Below are 18,824 nucleotides of genomic sequence, written 5' to 3'. Positions count from 1 at the left end.
GCTGATCATCTGACCATCTAAAACATTATGGGTGAGGGCCTGCTGCCACTTTGGTGACTCTAGTTAACCTGGGGCCGATCGCACGTCCCTGTGACGGCGACGATCCATTCGGATGTCTGGCCTATCAACTTTCAATGTTATTTTCAGCGCAAACCATGGTGACTACGGGTAACTGGGAATCAGGGTTCGATTCAGGAGAGGTAGCCTGAAGGACGGCTACGGCTACAACATCTAAGCAAGGCAGCATGCGCGCAAATTACCTATTAGGTATAATTAAGTGAGGACCTGCAGGTGAGCTAACCTTGTAAAAGAATTTAGGTGTGGGTCTGTAGGTGAGCTGACCCTGTAAAGCATTTTAGTTACGGGCCTACTGGTGAGTTGACCCTGTAAAAAATTATATGTGAACGCCCGCTGGTGAGCTGATCCTGTAAAACATTATATGCAAGGGCCTGCAGGTGAGCTGGCCCTCTAAAAAATTAAATGTTAAGGCCTTCAGATGAGCTGACCCTCTAAAAGCTTTGAGGTGCGGGCCTGCAGGTGAGCTGACCCTCTAAAAAATTTAATGGGAGGGACTTCAGATGAGCTGACCCTGTAAAAGATTTGAGTTGCGGGCCAGCTGGTGAGCTGACCCTGCAAAAGATTTGAGTTCCAAGCCTGCAGGTGAGCTGACCCTCTAAAACATTAATGTGAGGGCCTTCAGATGAGCTGACCCTGTAAAAGATTAGAGTTGCAGGTCTGCTGGTGAGCTGTCCCTGTAAAAGATTTGAGGTGCGGGCCTGCTGGTAAGATGACCTAGTAAAAGATTGTAGGTGAAAATATTATTTCCAAGGGCCTGCAGCTGAGCTGACCCTCTAAAACATTATATGTGAGGGCCTACAGCTGAGCTGACCCTGCAAGCCTGCAGGTGAGGTGACCCTCTAAAAAATTAAATGTGAGGGCCTTCATGAGAGCTGACGCTGTAAAAGATTTGAGTTGCGGGCCTGCTGGTGAGCTGACCCTGTAAAAGATTTGAGGTACAGACCTGCTGGTGAGCTGACCTAGTCAAATATGAAGGCCTGCTAGTGAGCTGAATCTCTAAAAAAAATTATGTGCAAGGGTCTGCAGCTGAGCTGACCCTCTAAAAAATTATATGAGGGCCTGCAGCTGAGCTGACCCTCTAAAAAATTATATGTGAGGGCCTGCAGCTGAGCTGACATCTAAAAAATTTAATGCGAGGGCCTGCAGCTGAGCTGACCCTCTAAAAATTATATGCGAGGGTCTGCACCCGAGCTGACCCTCTAAAAAAATATGTGCTAGTGCCTGCAGGTGAGCTGACCCTATAAAACATTATATTTGAAGGGCATATATGCGAGGACATTATATGTGACAAATAAGCATGATGTTGATATGATAGAAGAGGAGGATGAGGATGAGAAAAGGAAGATTCAAATATATACCCTTCTTTGTGGTGGAAGGGGTGCAAGGGAATACAGTGTATTCAGTACATAACAACACATTTAAAGTGCCTTTATGTTCAGCCGCTTTCCTCTGGTGAAGTCGAGAAGTCATGGTCGATCCAGGCCTTGTTCATTTTTATGAGTCAACCTATCAGCATTTTCAGTTGACAGGCGGATACGCTTATCTGTTATAATGCCACCAGCAGCATCAAATACCCGTTCAGACAAAACGCTGGTGGCAGCACCTCCAAAGCATAAAGCACCAGTTTGTGCCACGTGTCCAGCTTGGACATGCAGTAGTTGTCAGGCACTGCGTGATCATTGAGGACGCTGACATGGTCTGCTATGTACTCTTTCTCCATCTTCCAAAATGTTTCTCTCCTTGTGAAACTAGGCTGCGCATCAGGGTGAGGGTGCTGGCGAGGTGTCATGATACTGTCCCAGGCTTTGGAGAGTGTTGCCCTGCCTCTGTTGGAACTGCTGTGTGTTTCCCTTGTCTCCCCTCCTCGGTTGGCCAAGGAACTATGGACTTTGCCGCCAGCAATGTCAGGTGGAAATTTTTGGAGCAATTTTTCAACAAGGATCCTCTGCTGTTGCACTGTTTTGCTCATCCTCTCCACCAGAGGAATGAGAGATGAGACATTCTCTTTGCAGTGCGGGTCGAGAAGGGTGAACAACCAGTAATCCGTGTTGTCTAAAATGTGTATAACTCGTGGGTCGCGGGAAATGTAGCCTAACGTGAAATCAGCTATGTGTGCCAGAGTACCAACAGGCAAGACTTTGCTGTTGTCATCAGGAGGATGACTCTCAATCTCCTCATCCTCCTCACCTGTCCACCCACGCTGAACAGATGGAATTAAACTTCCATGGGTACTAACCTCAGTAGTGGAGGCAGCCATCTCCTGCTCCTCCTCCTCCAATTTGCGCTGAGAAGAAGAACTGAGGTTGGTCTGGCTATCACCTAGTGTAATGTCTTTCCCTATTTCTAACTCTTCCACATGCAAAGTGTCGTCCTTAATTGCGAGCAGCGATCGTTTGAGTAGACACAGAAGTGGGATGGTTACGCTGATAATAGCGTTATTGCCGCTCACCATCTGTATTGATTCCTCAAGTTTCTTAAAACCTCACAGAGGTCAGATATTCATGCCCACTCCTCGCTTGTGAATAGCAGAAGATGACTGGAAAGGCGACAACCATGTTGCAGCTGGTATTCCACTACTGCCCTCTCTTTCTCACAAAGCCTGGCCAACATGTGGATCGTGAAGTTCCAGCTCGTGCTTACGTCGCACAACAGCCGGTGAGATGGCAATTATAGCTGCTGCTGCAGCATTGACGAACCGGCTGAAACAGTTGGTGACTAGCGGAAATGTGCACACACGCGGCTCACCATCACCAGTAGCTCAGGCAAATTGGGGTAGGTTTTGAAAAAACACTGAACCACAAGGTTGAATATGTGAGCAAGGCATGGGATGTGTCTAAGCTTGCCGAGCTCCAAAGCTCTCACCAAGTTACGGCCATTATCAGACACAACCATGCCTGGTTCTAAATTAGGTGGTGAGAGCCACAGCTCAGTTTGGTCGCTTATCCCCTGCCACAGCTCTGCGGCAGTGTGCTGTTTGTCCCTTAAGAATATCAGCTTCAGCAGGCCTGTTACCGCTTCCCCTCTGCAATGCTACACTGCTTAAGGCTACCGACTGATTATTGACTGGTGCTGCACCTGGATAATTCAGAGGTGGAAGTGGAGGAGGAGGCGGAGGAGGAGAAGTGGGGGTTGGAGCCACTAGCGTAGGTGCTGGCGGAAACCCTGATCGACGTAGGGCCCGCAATCCTTGGCATCGGTAGCACCTGTGTTATCCCAGGCTACGACTCGCTCCCAGCCTCTACAACATTCACCCAGTGTGCCGTCAGGGAAATGTAGCGTCCCTGGCCAAATGCACTTGTCCATGTGTTTGTGGTTAAGTGGACCTTCCCAGTAACTGTGTTGGTCAGGGCATGGGTGATGTTATGGGACACATGTTGGTGTAAGGCGGGGCACACCTTGAAAAATTGTGGCGGCTGGGAACTGCGTGTAACGTGGGACGGCCACCGACATCAGGCTGCGGAAGGCCTCAGTGTCCACTAGCCTAAATGACAACATTTCAAAGGCTAGAAATTTGGAAAACTGCTCATTTAGTGCTATGCCCTGTGGGTGAGTGGCTGGGTATTTTCGCTTGCATTCAAAGACCTGGGGTAAAGACATTTGGATGCTGTGCTGGGACACGGAAGTGGCTGTGGTTGCTGATGGTGCTTGCGAAGGTCTAGGTGCAGGGCAGGAGGCATCCGGGCCTGTGCTTTCGACTGGGGATTGGCCAGCATGTAACATAGGGGAAGAGGAGGCAGTCCTGTGACCCGCAAACACAGATTGTGGGCCCAGGCATACGTCCAACTTTTTGCGGTGCTTGGATGCCATGTAGCGGATCATGCTGTTGGTGGTGAGGTTGCTAGTGTTCACGCCACGGGTCATTTTCGTATGGCACAGGTTGCAAACTACTCTTCCTTTGTCGTTCGTACTTTCTTCAAAAAAGCGCCATACTCTTGGCAAGGGAGATTTCTGCAAGGGGGTAACCCGTGTAACAGTTGTGGGCCTGTTTGGTGTGACCCGCCTTCTCTCTTTTGCCACACTACTGCCTCTTACAGCTTGTTGTGGTGCTGCAGATCCCTCCCCCTGTACTGCTCTCCTGGCTCAGCTTGCCACGTACCCTGGTTAGGTCAGTGACCATCGTCCACCATCTCCTCTTCCACTTTCTAACTATGATCATTCTCCTGATTTGTTGACCTAACCACAACCTCAGTGATTGCCAACTGTGTCTCATTCTCTTCATCAACCTCTTGAGACAGTAATTGTGGTTGACTCATTGGCAACTGTGTCTCATCAGCATCCACCTCATTAAACTCTAATTGCCATTCACCACCAACATGTTCTTGTGACTGTGGATGCTCAAGAGGTTTGGAATCAGGGCACAAGATCTCATCTCCCTCTGCAAGTGTGCTTGGCGAGAGGGCCCAATCAAGTAATGGAGCTGAAAGGAGCTTCTCAGAATATCTGAGTGTGGGATCACTTGTTTGGCCAGACTGTAAATGGTGGGAGGAAGGAGGATCAGAGTGAGAAATGTGTGGACCAGACTCCTGGCTGCTGAGACTGGACTTGGTGGAAGACAGTGTAGTGCTTAACCGACTGGAAGCATTATCTGCTGCAATCCAACCGACCACCTGTTTGCACTGGTCTGACTTCAAGAGTGGTGTCTGGCCCTGCAAACTGGGACATGAAGCTAGGTATCGTGGATGATTGTTTTTCTTGTGGTCTGACAGCAGGCACAGTTTCAACGCCCCCAGGGCCACGGCCTCTGCGTGCACGATCAGCATCACGGCAACTACCCTGTCCCCAATTGCTCACCTTCTTCATTTTAAATGTGATATATTCTTGAAAGTGTCACACGTACAGTAGAGTAGGATTTGGAAGTGTATGTTCAAATAAATTTACAATAGTATTTGTGATGAGGAAATATATCTACAGAAAAACTACACTGGATGTCGCTGATATTATAGGGATGCACACACTTTAAACAGGAAATGTGGCGTGGATAATTTAACTGTCCACAGCGGCCTACTACACAGTATTTAGCGTAGGATGCGCTAAAAATACAGTGGATATAAAAAGTCTACACACTCCTGTTAAAATGTCATGTTTCTCTGCTGTAAAAATTTTAGACAAAGATAAATCATTTCAGAACTTTCCACCATTAATGTGACCTATAAACTGTACCACTCAATTGAAAATCAAACTGAAAAAGAAAACTAAAATAATATGGGTGCATATTCCTTATAACTGGGAATGTAGCTGTGTTCAGAATTAAGCAATCACATTCAAAATCATGCTAAATAGGAGTCAGCATACACCAGTCAGCATAGTTGGTCTTTCCTGAAATTTTCTTAGTCACATCCCACAGAAAAAGCCATGGTCCACAGAGCGCTTCCAAAGCATCAGAGGGATCTCATTATTAAAAGGTATCAGTCAGGAGAAGGGTACAAAATAATTTCCAAGGCATTTGATATACCATGGAACACAGTGAAGACAGTCATCATCAAGTGGAGAAAATATGGCACAACAGTGACATTACCAAGAACTGGACGTCCTTGCAAAATTTATTAAAAGACGAGAAGAAAACTGGTCTGGGAGGCTACTAGAGGCCTACAGCAACATTAAAGGAGCTGCAGGAATATATGGCAAGTACTGGCTGTGTGGTACAGGTGACAACAATCTCCCATATTCTTCATATATCTGGGCTATGGGGTAAAGTGGCAAGAACGAAAGCCTTTTCTTACGAAGAAAAACATCCAAGCCAGACTACATTTTGCAAAAACACATCTGAAGTCTCCCAAAAGCATGTGGGAAAAAGTGTTATGGTCTGATAAAACTAAGGTTGAACTTTTTGGCCATAATTCCAAAATATATGTTTGGCGCAAAAACAACACTGCACATCACCAAAAGAACACCATACCCACAGTGAAGCCTGGTGGTGGCAGCATCATGTTTTTGAGCTGTTTTTCTTCACCTGGAACTGGGGCCTTAGTTAAGCTAGAGGGAATTATGAACAGCTCCAAATACCAGTCAATATTGGCACAAAACCTTCAGGCTTCTGCTAGAAAGCTGAACATGAAGAGGAACTTCATCTTTCAGCATGACAACGACCCAAAGCATACATCCAAATCAACAAAGGAATGGCTTCACCAGAACATTAAATTACTTAAAGTCAAAATGTGTCATGCTGATAGACTCATACCCTAAAAGACTAAGTGCTGTAATAAAATCAAAAGATGCTTCAACAGCGTATTAGTTTAAGGCCTCTTTCACACTACCGTTTTTTTTCCGTTTTGCGGTCCGTTTTTTGCGTTCCATATACGGTCCGTATACAGAACCATTCATTTCAATGGTTCCGCAAAAAAAACGGGATGTGTTCCGTATGCATTCCGTTTCCGTATTTCCGTTTTTCCGTTCCGTTGAGAGATAGAACATGTCCTATTATTGCCCGCAAATCACGGTCCGTGGCTCCATTCAAGTCAATGGGTCCGCAAAAAAACCGGAACACATACGGAAATGCATCCGTATGTCTTCCGTTTCCGTTCCATTTTTTCTGAACCATCTATTGAAAATGTTATGCCCAGCCCAATTTTTTCTATGTAATTACTGTATACTGTATATGCCATACGGAAAAACGGAACGGAAACGGAACCACAACGGAAGCAAAAAAACTGAACAACGGATCCGTGAAAAACGGACCGCAAAACACTGAAATGGACATACTGTAGTGTGAAAGAGGCCTAAGGGTGTGAACACCTATGCAACCATATTATTTTATTTTTAATTTTTTTTTCTTCCCTCTACCTAAAAGATTTCAGTTTGTTTTTCTAGCACTCACCCATTCATCTAACTATAACTAGAGGGAGGTAGTCGTCTGGTTTGCTACTCCAGCGCTGATGTCTCACATCACTTACGGGTGATATATTAGTTGTTTTTCAATTGAGTTGTACAGTTTATAGGTCACATTAAAGGTGGAAACATTTCTGAAATGATTTATCTTTGTCTATTATATATCCACTGTATATATTGCTGCTGTCACACACAATAGTCCTTAAATGAACTTTTGGGTCTCTGAAAAAAAAAAAAAAAAAAAAAAAAAAAAATCTTCCTATTACACTCCTTACACTGTCTGTCCCTTCCTATGCAAAGCTCTCCCTAAGGCCTCATGCACACGACCGTTGCGTGCATCCGCGGCCGTTGTTCCATTTTCCGTTTTTTTCCGTGGACCCATTGACTTTCAATGGGTCCGTGGAAAAATCAGAGAATGCACCGTTTGGCATCCGCGTCCATGATCCGTGTTTCCAGTCCGTGAAAAAAATATGACCTGTCCAATTTCTTTCACGGACACCGCTTCACGGACCCATTCAAGTCAATGGGTCTGTAAAAAATCACGGATGCACACAAGATTGTCATCCGCGTCCGTGATCCGTGTCTGTTTTTTCCTATCATTTCAAAGGCAAACTTGACTTAGATTTTTTTTTTTCATTTTTCATGTCCATGGATCCTCCAAAAATCAAGAAAGACCAACGGATGAAAAATTGGACACGGATCACGGAACAACGTAAACCGTTTTTGCGGATCGCAAAAAAAAAAACGTCCGTGTGCATGAGGCCTTAGGCCTCATGCACACGACCGTTGTGTGCATCCGCGGCCGTTGTTCCGTTTTCCGTTTTTTCCACGGACCTATTGACTTTCAATGGGTCCGTGGAAAAATCAGAAAATGCACTGTTTGGCATCCGCGTCCGTGATCCGTGTTTCCAGTCCGTGAAAAAAATAGGACCTGTCCTATTTTTTTCACGGACAACGGTTCACGAACCCATTCAAGTCAATGGGTCCGTGAAAAATCACGGATGCACACAAGATTATCATCCGCGTCCGTGATCCGCGTCCGTGATCCGTGTCCGTGATCCGTGTCCGTTCTTTCCTATCATTTCAAAGGCAAACTTGACTTAGATTATTTTTTAATTTTTCATGTCCGTGGATCCTCCAAAAATCAAGGAATACCTACGGAAGAAAAAACGGACACGGATCACGGAACAACAGAAACCGTTTTTGCGGACCACAAAAAAAAACATCCGTGTGCATGAGGCCTAAGGCCTCTTTCACACTACCGGTTTTTTTTTTTCCGTTTTGCGGTCCGTTTTTTGGGTTCCGTATACGGTCCGTATACGGAACCATTCATTTCAATGGTTCCGCAAAAAAAAAAACTGAATGTGTTCCGTATGCATTCTGTTTCCGTATTTCCTTTTTTCCGTTCCGTTGAAAGATAGAACATGTCCTATTATTGCCCGCAAATCACGGTCCGTGGCTCCATTCAAGTCAATGGGTCTGCAAAAAAACTGAACACATACGGAAATGCATCCGTATGTCTTCCGTTTCCGTTCCGTTTTTTCTGAACCATCTATTGAAAATGTTATGCCCAGCCCAATTTTTTCTATGTAATTACTGTATACTGTATATGCCATACGGAAAAACGGAACGGAACAACGGAACGGAAACGGAACCACAACGGAAGCAAAAAATGGAACAACGGATCCGTGAAAAACGGACCGCAAAACACTGAAATGGACATACTGTAGTGTGAAAGAGGCCTTAGAATGAGCTGAACATGCATCATCGGGTGCTATTTAGCATCTGATCACGTGTTTCGTCCAGCCAATCACTGTAATGCCAGTAGCCAACATGGCTATTGGCATCACAGTGAGAGCAGTACTTACCTGCACGTTTATTTGCTGCTTAGCAGCCAAGAAACGTGCGGGGAGGAGATTCGAGCATTGCACTCGAGCAAATGCGGTACTCGGCCGAGTACCGCGATGTGCCGAGCATAGCGATGCTCGAGCCGAACTAATATTCGGCAGAGCATGCTCGCTCAACACGAAAGTACAGTAAAAAGTTGGCTGGGAATTTAGAGTAAAGTCGTAAAAAAGTTGCAACTCCACTCCAGGTATCCACTGGGTGTACTTTCATTAAAATTGGTGTATCTACATTGAAATTGTGCAAAATGTATTAATTTGTGTGCTATATTAAGTGGCACAGGTACAGTATATATAGCAACTCCAATTTAAAAGCTAACCCCAAACCCCAAATACGCAACAATAATAACCCCATATTCTTTTTTTTTTTTTTATCTAGATATAGTTAAAACCAGAAGTTTACATACACTATATAAAAACACACATATGCATGTTTTTCTCAATATCTGACATGAAATCAGAATAAACTTTCCTGTTTTTTTGTCAATTAGAATTACCATAATTAATATTATTTGCCAGTTGTCAGAATAACGAGAGAGAGAATGTTTTAAGGCATTTTTATTACTTTCTGCAATGTCTAAAATTTACATACACTAAGATTACTATGCCTTTAAACAATTCTGGACTGCCCATATGATGATGTCATATGTTTGGAAGCTTCGGTTTATTGGCAACATCTGAGTTAATTAGAGACACAGCTGTGGATGTATTTAAATGCACACCTGAAACACACTGATTCTTTGTGTAGCATTGTGGGAAAGTCTAAAGAAATCAGCCAAGATATCAGGAAGAGAATTGTGGACTTGCACAAGTCTGGCTCAACCTTGGGTGCAATTTCAAGATACCTAAAGGTGTCTCATTCATCTGTACAAACAATTATACGCAAGTACAAACAAGATAGGAATGTCTAGCCTTCATACCGCTCAGGAACGAGATGGGTTCTGTGTCCCAGAGATGAACGTGCTTTGGTCCAACATGTGCATATCAACCCAAGAACAAATGCAAAAGACCTTGTGAAGATGATGGCGGAAGCTGGCAAGATTGTGTCAATATCCATAGTGAAACGAGTACTGTATCAACATGGGCCAAAAATCCACTCTGCCAGGAAGAAGCCATTCTTCCAAAAGAAACATAAAAAAGCCAGATTAATGTTTGCAAATGCAGACAGGAACAAAGACCTCCATTTTTGGAGACATGTCCTGTGGTCTGCCAAAATTAAAATTGAACTTTGTGGCCATAATGATCATCGTTACGTTTGGAGTAAAAAGGGAGAAGCTTGGAAGCCTAAGAACACCATCCCAACTGTGAAACACGGGGGGGGGGGGGGCAGCATCGTGTTGTGAGTCCTCACTGTTGTGGGGTAGTTTTGCTGCAGAAAGGGACTGGTGCACGTCACAAAATAGATGGCATCATGAGGAAAGAAGATTATGTGGAAATACTGAAGCAACATCTCAAGACATCAGCCAGGAAGTTAAAGCTTGGGCGGAAATAGGTCTTCCAAATGGACAATGACCCAAAGCATACAGCCAAACTGGTTACAAAGTGGCTTAATATGAACAAAGTCCATGTTTTGAAATGCCATCACAAAGCCCTGATCTCAATCCTATTGAAAATGTATGGGCAAAGCTGAAAAGGCAGGTGCAAACAAGGCAACCAACAAACATGGCTCAGGTACACCAGTTTTGTCAGGAGGAATGGGCCCAAATTCCAACCAACTATTGGGAGAAGCTTTTGGAAGGATATCCAAAACGTTTGACACAAGTCATACAGTTTAACCACCTCCCGACCGCTGTACGCACCGATGCGTCCGGGAGGTGGTTGATTTGTTCCTCCTGGACGCATCGGTGCGTCTTCTCGCGAGACGCGAGATTACGTCACAGCCGGCCCGCGCATGCGCATCGCGGGCCGGCATTTCTAAGCAAAGTATTTCGTCAGCAGCCTGCCGGCCACGATCATTGGCTGGCAGGCTGCTGATTTTTTAAAAATCCAATCAGCAGCCATTTAACCCCACATATTAGTAAATATGATGGGGTTATATGGCTGCTGTGCTCCTCTGCTCCTTCTTTTGGTCGGTTGGTTCCAGCAGAGGAGCAGAGGAGCACACATCACTGTGAGTACCCACTACACCACACTTAGCCCCCAGATCACCCCAATTAACCCTTTGATCACCCCTTTGATCGCCCCTGTCAATCACTAGTGAAAGGAAAAAAGTGATCAGTGCAAACTGTCACTTTTTTTTTTCACTGGTATTGACCGTTAGGTTTCAGTATAGTTTAGGCCCCTTGGTTAGGTAGTTTAGGGATCGGTTAGCGCCCAGCCCACCGCACCGCAGTCCGTTATTCGCTGATTAGCGTATCGCTAATCAGCATTTGTACTTTTATAGTATCTGGAAGTGATCAAAACTGATCACGGTCAGATCTATAATTGTACTAGTGTCACTTTAGTTCTCCCTCCACCCAAAACGCAGTGTTTGCCCGATCAGGCCTGATCGGTCGCCCACACGTGCGTACACCCACGCCCGCCCCACCGCAGTGACAAAAAAAAATTTTTTTTTTTGATCGCTGCACATTCACTTTACACGCACTGCGGCGATAAAAAAATCAGTTTTGATATTTTTTATCAACCGCAGCAGCCTCCGGTACTTCGCTAGCCTCCCCTTTGTAAGACAGGCTTGCTTTTTTTTTCTTGGGTAGTCTCAGGGAATACCCCGAAATTTAGTTGCCCACATGTCTAACAGGGGGTATTCTTCTGAAGAGGCCTACAGGCTTCTGACCCAGTCGGATGAGGAGTGGGAACCCTCATCTGATGAATCCAGCGGGTCAGAATACGAACCTGTAGAAAGCAGTGGCTCTCTGACCCAAAGTTCGGACGAGGAGGCTGAGGTCCCTGATAGCAGCAGGCGTACCCGGCCCCGTGTCGCTAGACCGCAGGTTGCGCAGGATCCGCTTCAAGAGCAGCAGAGTGGGGCTGGTGCTGTCGGATTACGTGGTGAGGCATACACCAGCAGCCCAGCCCTTCCTGGACCTAGTACCAGCACTGCCGTACAACCTGGTGAAGTAGCGAGCACCAGAAGGGCAGTTGAAGCTGGTACGGTGGCACGTGCAGTAGTGACCCCGTCGCAGCCACCGCAAAGACGTGCCCGTAGAGCCCCTAGAATCCCAGAGGTGCTGGCAAACCCTGATTGGCAGTCCCCAACTTCAGCCGCACCCGTAGTTTTCCCTTTCACCGCCCAGTCTGGAGTTCGGGTTGAGACAGCTCAGATCGATTCGGCCCTGGGATTTTTTGAGCTGTTCTTGATTGCGGAGCTTTTAGACTTAGTCGTGGCAGAGACAAACAGGTATGCCACACAATTTATCACCGCTAACCCGGGAAGCTTTTATGCCCAGCCTTTCCGGTGGAAACCAGTCCAAGTTTCCGAATTTAAAACTTTTCTGGGCCTCCTCCTCAACATGGGCCTGACAAAAAAGCATGAATTGCGGTCATATTGGTCCACGAACCCGATTCATCACATGCCCATGTTCTCTGCTGCTATGTCCAGGACACGATTTGAGGTCATCCTGCGTTTCCTGCACTTTAGTGACAACACCGCCTCCCGTCCCAGGGGCCATCCTGCTTTTGACCGGCTCCACAAAATTCGGCCCCTCATAGACCATTTCAACCTGAAATTTGCAGATTTGTATACCCCTGAGCAAAACATCTGCATAGACGAGTCCCTGATACATTTTACCGGGCGCCTTGGCTTCAAACAATACATCCCAAGCAAGCGCGCCCGGTATGGGGTCAAATTGTATAAGCTCTGTGAAAGGGCCACAGGCTATACCCACAAATTTCGGGTCTATGAGGGAAAAGATCAGACCCTGGAGCCGGTCGGTTGCCCTGACTACCTGGGGAGCAGTGGGAAGACAGTTTGGGACTTGGTGTCACCCTTATTCGGCAAGGGGTACCATCTTTATGTGGACAATTTCTACACAAGTGTGGCCCTCTTTAGGCATTTGTTTCTAGAACGGATTGGCGCCTGTGGTACCGTGCAAACTAGTCACGCGGGCTTCCCCCAACGGCTCGTTAGCACCCGTCTTGCAAGGGGGCAGAGGGCCGCACTGTGTAACGAAGAACTGCTCGCTGTGAAATGGAGAGACAAGCGTGACGTTTACATGCTCTCCTCCATTCACGCAGACACGACAATACAAATTGAGCGAGCAACCCGTGTCATTGAAAAGCCCCTCTCAGTCCACGACTATAACCTCCACATGGGAGGGGTCGACTTCAATGACCAGATGTTGGCTCCGTATTTAGTTTCCCGACGCACCAGACGCTGGTATAAGAAGGTGTCTGTATATTTAATTCAATTGGCTCTGTACAATAGTTTTGTTCTCTACAGTAAGGCTGGGAGAACTGGATCCTTCCTCAAATTTCAGGAAGAGATCATCGCGAACCTCCTGTATCCAGGAGGTTCCGTGGCCCCATCCACCAGTGTAGTTAGCCGTCTACACGAGCGACACTTCCCCAGTGTCGTTGCTGGTACCTCAAACCGACCGCCACCCCGAAAAAAGATGTTGTGTCTGTAGCAGGAGTGGAATAAGGCGTGACACCCGCTATTTCTGTCCTGACTGTCCCGACCACCCTGCCCTATGCTTAGGGGAGTGTTTCCGAAAGTACCACACACAGGTACACCTAGCATAGGGATCATCTCACCAGGATAGGCACACAGGGCTATTAGGGCCCATTCACTCACAGCTGCTGCAAACGTCTCCTTTCACATGGGACAAAGTGCATAACGCACTTCGCCACATCTTTGGGCGATTTGCGCTTTGCACATTGACCCATGGGGAAGGAGAGGTTTGTTCTATAAAGGTAAAAAAAAAAAAAAAAAAAAAAAAAAAAAAAACTGGTAAGCAAACAGGTTAATGTTTAGTTCCAAAAGTTAAAGTTACATGTTCTGTTCCAAAGTTAATAAAATTATTGCGTTGTGGCCTGGTTTTTTTACCTTCCAGGTGGACCAACCGATCTACTAGCTGCAGCACCGATGTGCATTCTGACAGAAGCATTGCGCTGCAGTCAGATTACACGCAAGTCGGTGTATGCGGCGCTGCAAGACGGGATTTTCTCCTCTGCAGTGACAGATACGTTTGCCGAGGCATACGAGCTGAGGAGGAGGCGGCGTTCCTATGCTTTGGCAAGCACTTTGTATATCATACGAGCTAAGTGGGTATGGATGTAGGGCGGAGCTCCTATGTCCTGGCAGACGCCTTTCCCCTCCATTTTTTTTTTTTGGCAGAGATTTTTTCATCCACATAGATCGATGCGAATGAAGAAATCTGTGCCGTTCATTTTTTTCTTTCAGCCCAGAGGCTGAACGGAAAAAAAAATCTCATTACCTGTATGCTCAATATAAGGAGGATAGCAGAAACTCCTAATGCTGGCCATACATGTAATGATTGCGGAGACCCTCAAATGCCAGGGCAGTACAAACACCCCACAACTGACCCCATTTTGGAAAGAAGACACCCCAAGGTATTTGCTGAGGGGCATATTGAGTCCATGAAAGATTGAAATTTTTGTCCTAAGTTAGCGGAAAGTGAGACTTTGTGAGAAAAAAACAAAAAAAAATTATATGAACTTGCCAGGCCCCTCATTGGATACCTTGGGGTGTCTTCTTTCCAAAGTGGGGTCACATGTGGTGTATTTATACTGCCCTGGCTTTTTAGGGGCCCTAAAGCGTGAGAAGAAGTCTAGGATCCAAATGTCTAAAAATGCCCTCCTTAAAGGAATTTGGGCACCTTTGCGCATCTAGGCTGCAAAAAAGTGTGACACATCTGGTATCGCCGTACTCAGAAGAAGTTGGGGAATGTGTTTTGGGGTGTCATTTTACATATACCCATGCTGGGTGAGATAAATATCTTGGTCAAATGCCAACTTTGTATAAAAAAATGGGAAAAGTTGTCTTTTGCCAACATATTTCTCTCACCCAGCATGGGTATATGTAAAATGGCACCCCAAAACACATTCCCCAACTTCTCCTGAGTACGGCGATACCAGATGTGTGACACTTTTTTGATGCCAAGGTGGGCAAAGGGGCACATATTCCAAAGTGCACCTTTCGGATTTTGCAGGCCATTTTTTACACATTTTGATTGCAAAGTACTTCTCACACATATGGGCCCCTAAATTGCCAGGGCAGTATAACTACCCCACAAGTGACCCCATTTTGGAAAGAAGACACCCCAAGGTATTCTGTGAGGGGCATGGTGAGTTCCTAGAATTTTTTATTTTTTGTCGCAAGTTAGTGGAATATGAGACTTTGTAAGAAAAAAAAAAAAAAAAAAAAAACATCATCATTTTCCGCTAACTTGTGACAAAAAAAAAAATAATTCTAGGAACTCGCAGTGCCCCTCACGGAATACCTTAGGGTGTCTTCTTTCCAAAATGGGGTCACTTGTGGCGTAGTTATACTGCCCTGGCAATTTAGGGGCCCATATGTGTGAGAAGAACTTTGCAATCAAAATGTGTAAAAAATGGCCTGCAAAATCCGAAAGGTGCACTTTGGAATATGTGCCCCTTTGCCCACCTTGGCAGCAAAAAAGTGTGACACATGTGGTATCGCCGTACTCAGGAGAAGTTGGGGAATGTGTTTTGGGGTGTCATTTTACATATACCCATGCTGGGTGAGAAAAATATCTTGGTCAAATGCCAACTTTGTATAAAAAAATGGGAAAAGTTTTCTTTTGCCAAGATATTTCTCTCACCCAGCATGGGTATATGTAAAATGACACCCCAAAACACATTCCCCAACTTCTCCTGAGTACGGCAATACCACATGTGTGACACTTTTTTGCTGCCAAGGTGGGCAAAGGGGCGCATATTCCAAAGTGCACCTTTCGGATTTCACCGGTCATTTCTTACACATTTTGATTGCAAAGTTCTTCTCACACATTTGGGCCCCTAGATTGCCAGGGCAGTATAACTACCCCACAAGTGACCCCATTTTGGAAAGAAGACACCCCAAGGTATTCTGTGAGGGGCATGGTGAGTTCCTAGAATTTTTTATTTTTTGTCGCAAGTTAGTGCAATATGAGACTTTGTAAGAAAAAAATAAAAAAAATAAAATCATCATCATTTTCCTCTAACTTGTGACAAAAAATAAAAAGTTCTATGAACTCACTATGCCCATCAGCGAATACCTTAGGGTGTCTACTTTCCGAAATGGGGTCATTTGTGGGGGTTTTCTACTGTCTGGGCATTGTAGAACCTCAGGAAACATGACAGGTGCTCAGAAAATCAGAGCCGTTTCAAAAAGCGGAAATTCACATTTTTGTACCATAGTTTGTAAATGCTATAACTTTTACCCAAACCATTTTTTTTTTTTGCCCAAACATTTTTTTTTATCAAAGACATGTAGAACTATAAATTTAGTGAAAAATTTATATATGGATGTCGTTTTTTTTGCAAAATTTCACAGCTGAAAGTGAAAAATTTCATTTTTTTGCAAAAAAATCGTTACATTTTGATTAATAACAAAAAATGTAAAAATGTCAGCAGCAATAAAATACCACCAAATGAAAGCTCTATTAGTGAGAAGAAAAGGAGGTAAAATTCATTTGGGTGGTAAGTTGCATGACCGAGCGATAAACGGTGAAAGGAGTGTAGTGCCGAAGTGTAAAAAGTGGCCTGGTCATGAAGGGGGTTTCACCTAGCGGTGAAGTGGTTAAGGGCAATATTACCAATTATTAATGAAATGTATGTAAACTTTTGCCTTTGCAGAAAGTAATAAAAATTTGGGCTGATCGAGCATCCTCGGCCGAACATCAGTTCGGCTCCAGCATCTCGATGCTCGGCACATGGCGGTATTCAGCCAAATATCGCATGTGCTCGAGCACAATGCTCGAGTCTCCTCCCTGCATGTTTGTTGGCTGCTATGCAGCCAATAAATGTGCGGGTAAGTACTGCCCTTCACTGTAATGCTGTAGCCATGTTGGTTGGCAGCAATTTTTGCGACATTGAGGTAGAACTCCTGTTCACTGTAAGTAATTTGAAATTAAAGCAGTGCATTTGATTACATTTCACATGCATGTCATAAAAATCGCTTTATATGGAGATAGAGTGTTTAAAAAAATGTGCCATTGTGAAAATCCCCAATGATGCAATTTTTTATTTTTTTTTGCATAACAAACAACTTCACATTTTATAAGGTCTCAGTAGATATTAGTGATTGATGCACTAATTATTGTTGTAACATCACAGCACTATGGGCCAGATCAAGTCAAAATAATGGAGTGAAAAAGTTAAAAAAATTGCGCAATTGCTAAACGTGTGCAAAAATTTGCGACTTTTATTGGTTCTGCGCTATGCTCGCACAACAGTGAGGACCAGTGAGGACCATGCTTATCTTATGCAACTTTTTAATAGAACATGCAACTTTTTCGTAAAGACGTGCAACTTTTGTAAAGCTGCTTACTGACAGATAAACTGTTACCGTCAAACCACATTTATCACATAATTAAAGGACCATTACTAAATCTGACTTAGCCAAAAATGACTTTGGACATATGTAAAAGTGGAGTAAGATGTAAGTGTAATGTTAAATCTGGCCCTATGTCTGTATGTCACGATTCCTACTCAATAGGTCACGTCACTGGGGTGAATTATACTAGTGAGCTATTCATGTTACCACAGAAATTCCCACCCATCTATTCTAGATGATGGAATTATGCTAACTTACTCCCCTAGATTCTAACACCCCAATATTTTCTATCAAAATAGCTGCCACCACCAATACTATAAGGCAATAGGGGCCTATACTCAGATATTCTCTCAACCCAAATTTAACACCGGAACACAAGTTATCTAGATAGGACCTAAAATCCTCTGAAACACTACTGGTAACATTATTCCCTCTGAAAGAGAAAGTTCTATAAGACCACAAAGAAAAGACTTATTAATATTTAAATTTAATACACAATAGTGCAGAGCAATACAAAAAGAAAGTGTCAGATAAAATATAAAAACAAAATATACATACAATAACAATGCAGTGAACAGATAGAATAAACGGGATAAAATACAGAATAGTGGCTTACTGAAATGCAGCAGTTATATTCCGGCTGTAGGGACAGCTGAAGATATGGGCTGTCACTCCAAACGATGTGGATACCCAAAATGGCTGACAATACCTGTTCCAAAACACCCATTTTTATTCCCCCTCAGCCGAGGGGTGGGCTGTGAGGGAACCTCCCTCCTTTCATTCCGGCCTTCTAGGACGTCTGATATTATTCAGGTTTCTGCCCCACCTTCCCAGAAGACTGACTGATGTGGCAGTATAAATCACGGTGATTCCTCGCTATATGACAGGGACTGCGGGTACAGGTATGATCCCATAATCTGAGTCACTTCGTCCCGGTCATACAGACACCAAATATGATTAGGTTATGAATTCCAGAAGGCCAGATCCTGAATACAGAGAAATGCCTCCTGTCCAGTATGGCGAGCATAGACTCTGCCCAAAGCCCATGTCAGGCTGAACACAATTATTAGTGTTTTGAGGCTGTGGGTGCCATGAGGTTGGAGTTATGGCTTCTGATATTATTTCATTCATCTGCTGAATGGGTTAGACCAACCACTGGTCTAGCAGTCAACATGTCTAGGGTGGCTGTGCATTTTAAGTATCCCCCTCCCAGGTCTTCATTAGAATTCCCAAATGGTTTTCAATTAGTAGGCCTGTGCTAAATGGGGGCTTCCTTTGAGAATGTGGAGTTTCTCACCTAGTCTTCAGACGGGCTGGAATCTAGAGGCACCATTTGCATTTGCTTAATAGATGCACCTTGATCATATTCACATGAAAGACTATGTGCTTCTTGCGAAACATGATCAATCGTGAAAATATAGTTCACATCATTTAAAGGGAACCTGTCACCAGTTTTATGGTGTCCTAACTAAGGGCAACATTAATAAGTGACTGATTATCTTAGCAAAATGCTGGGTCACTTTCTTTAATTGACCCAGTCAATCTGCCAACATCTTGTA

Source organism: Bufo gargarizans, chromosome 6 (assembly GCF_014858855.1).
Source record: "Bufo gargarizans isolate SCDJY-AF-19 chromosome 6, ASM1485885v1, whole genome shotgun sequence".
Lineage (NCBI taxonomy): Eukaryota > Metazoa > Chordata > Amphibia > Anura > Bufonidae > Bufo > Bufo gargarizans.
This window is presented reverse-complemented; position numbering follows the sequence as displayed.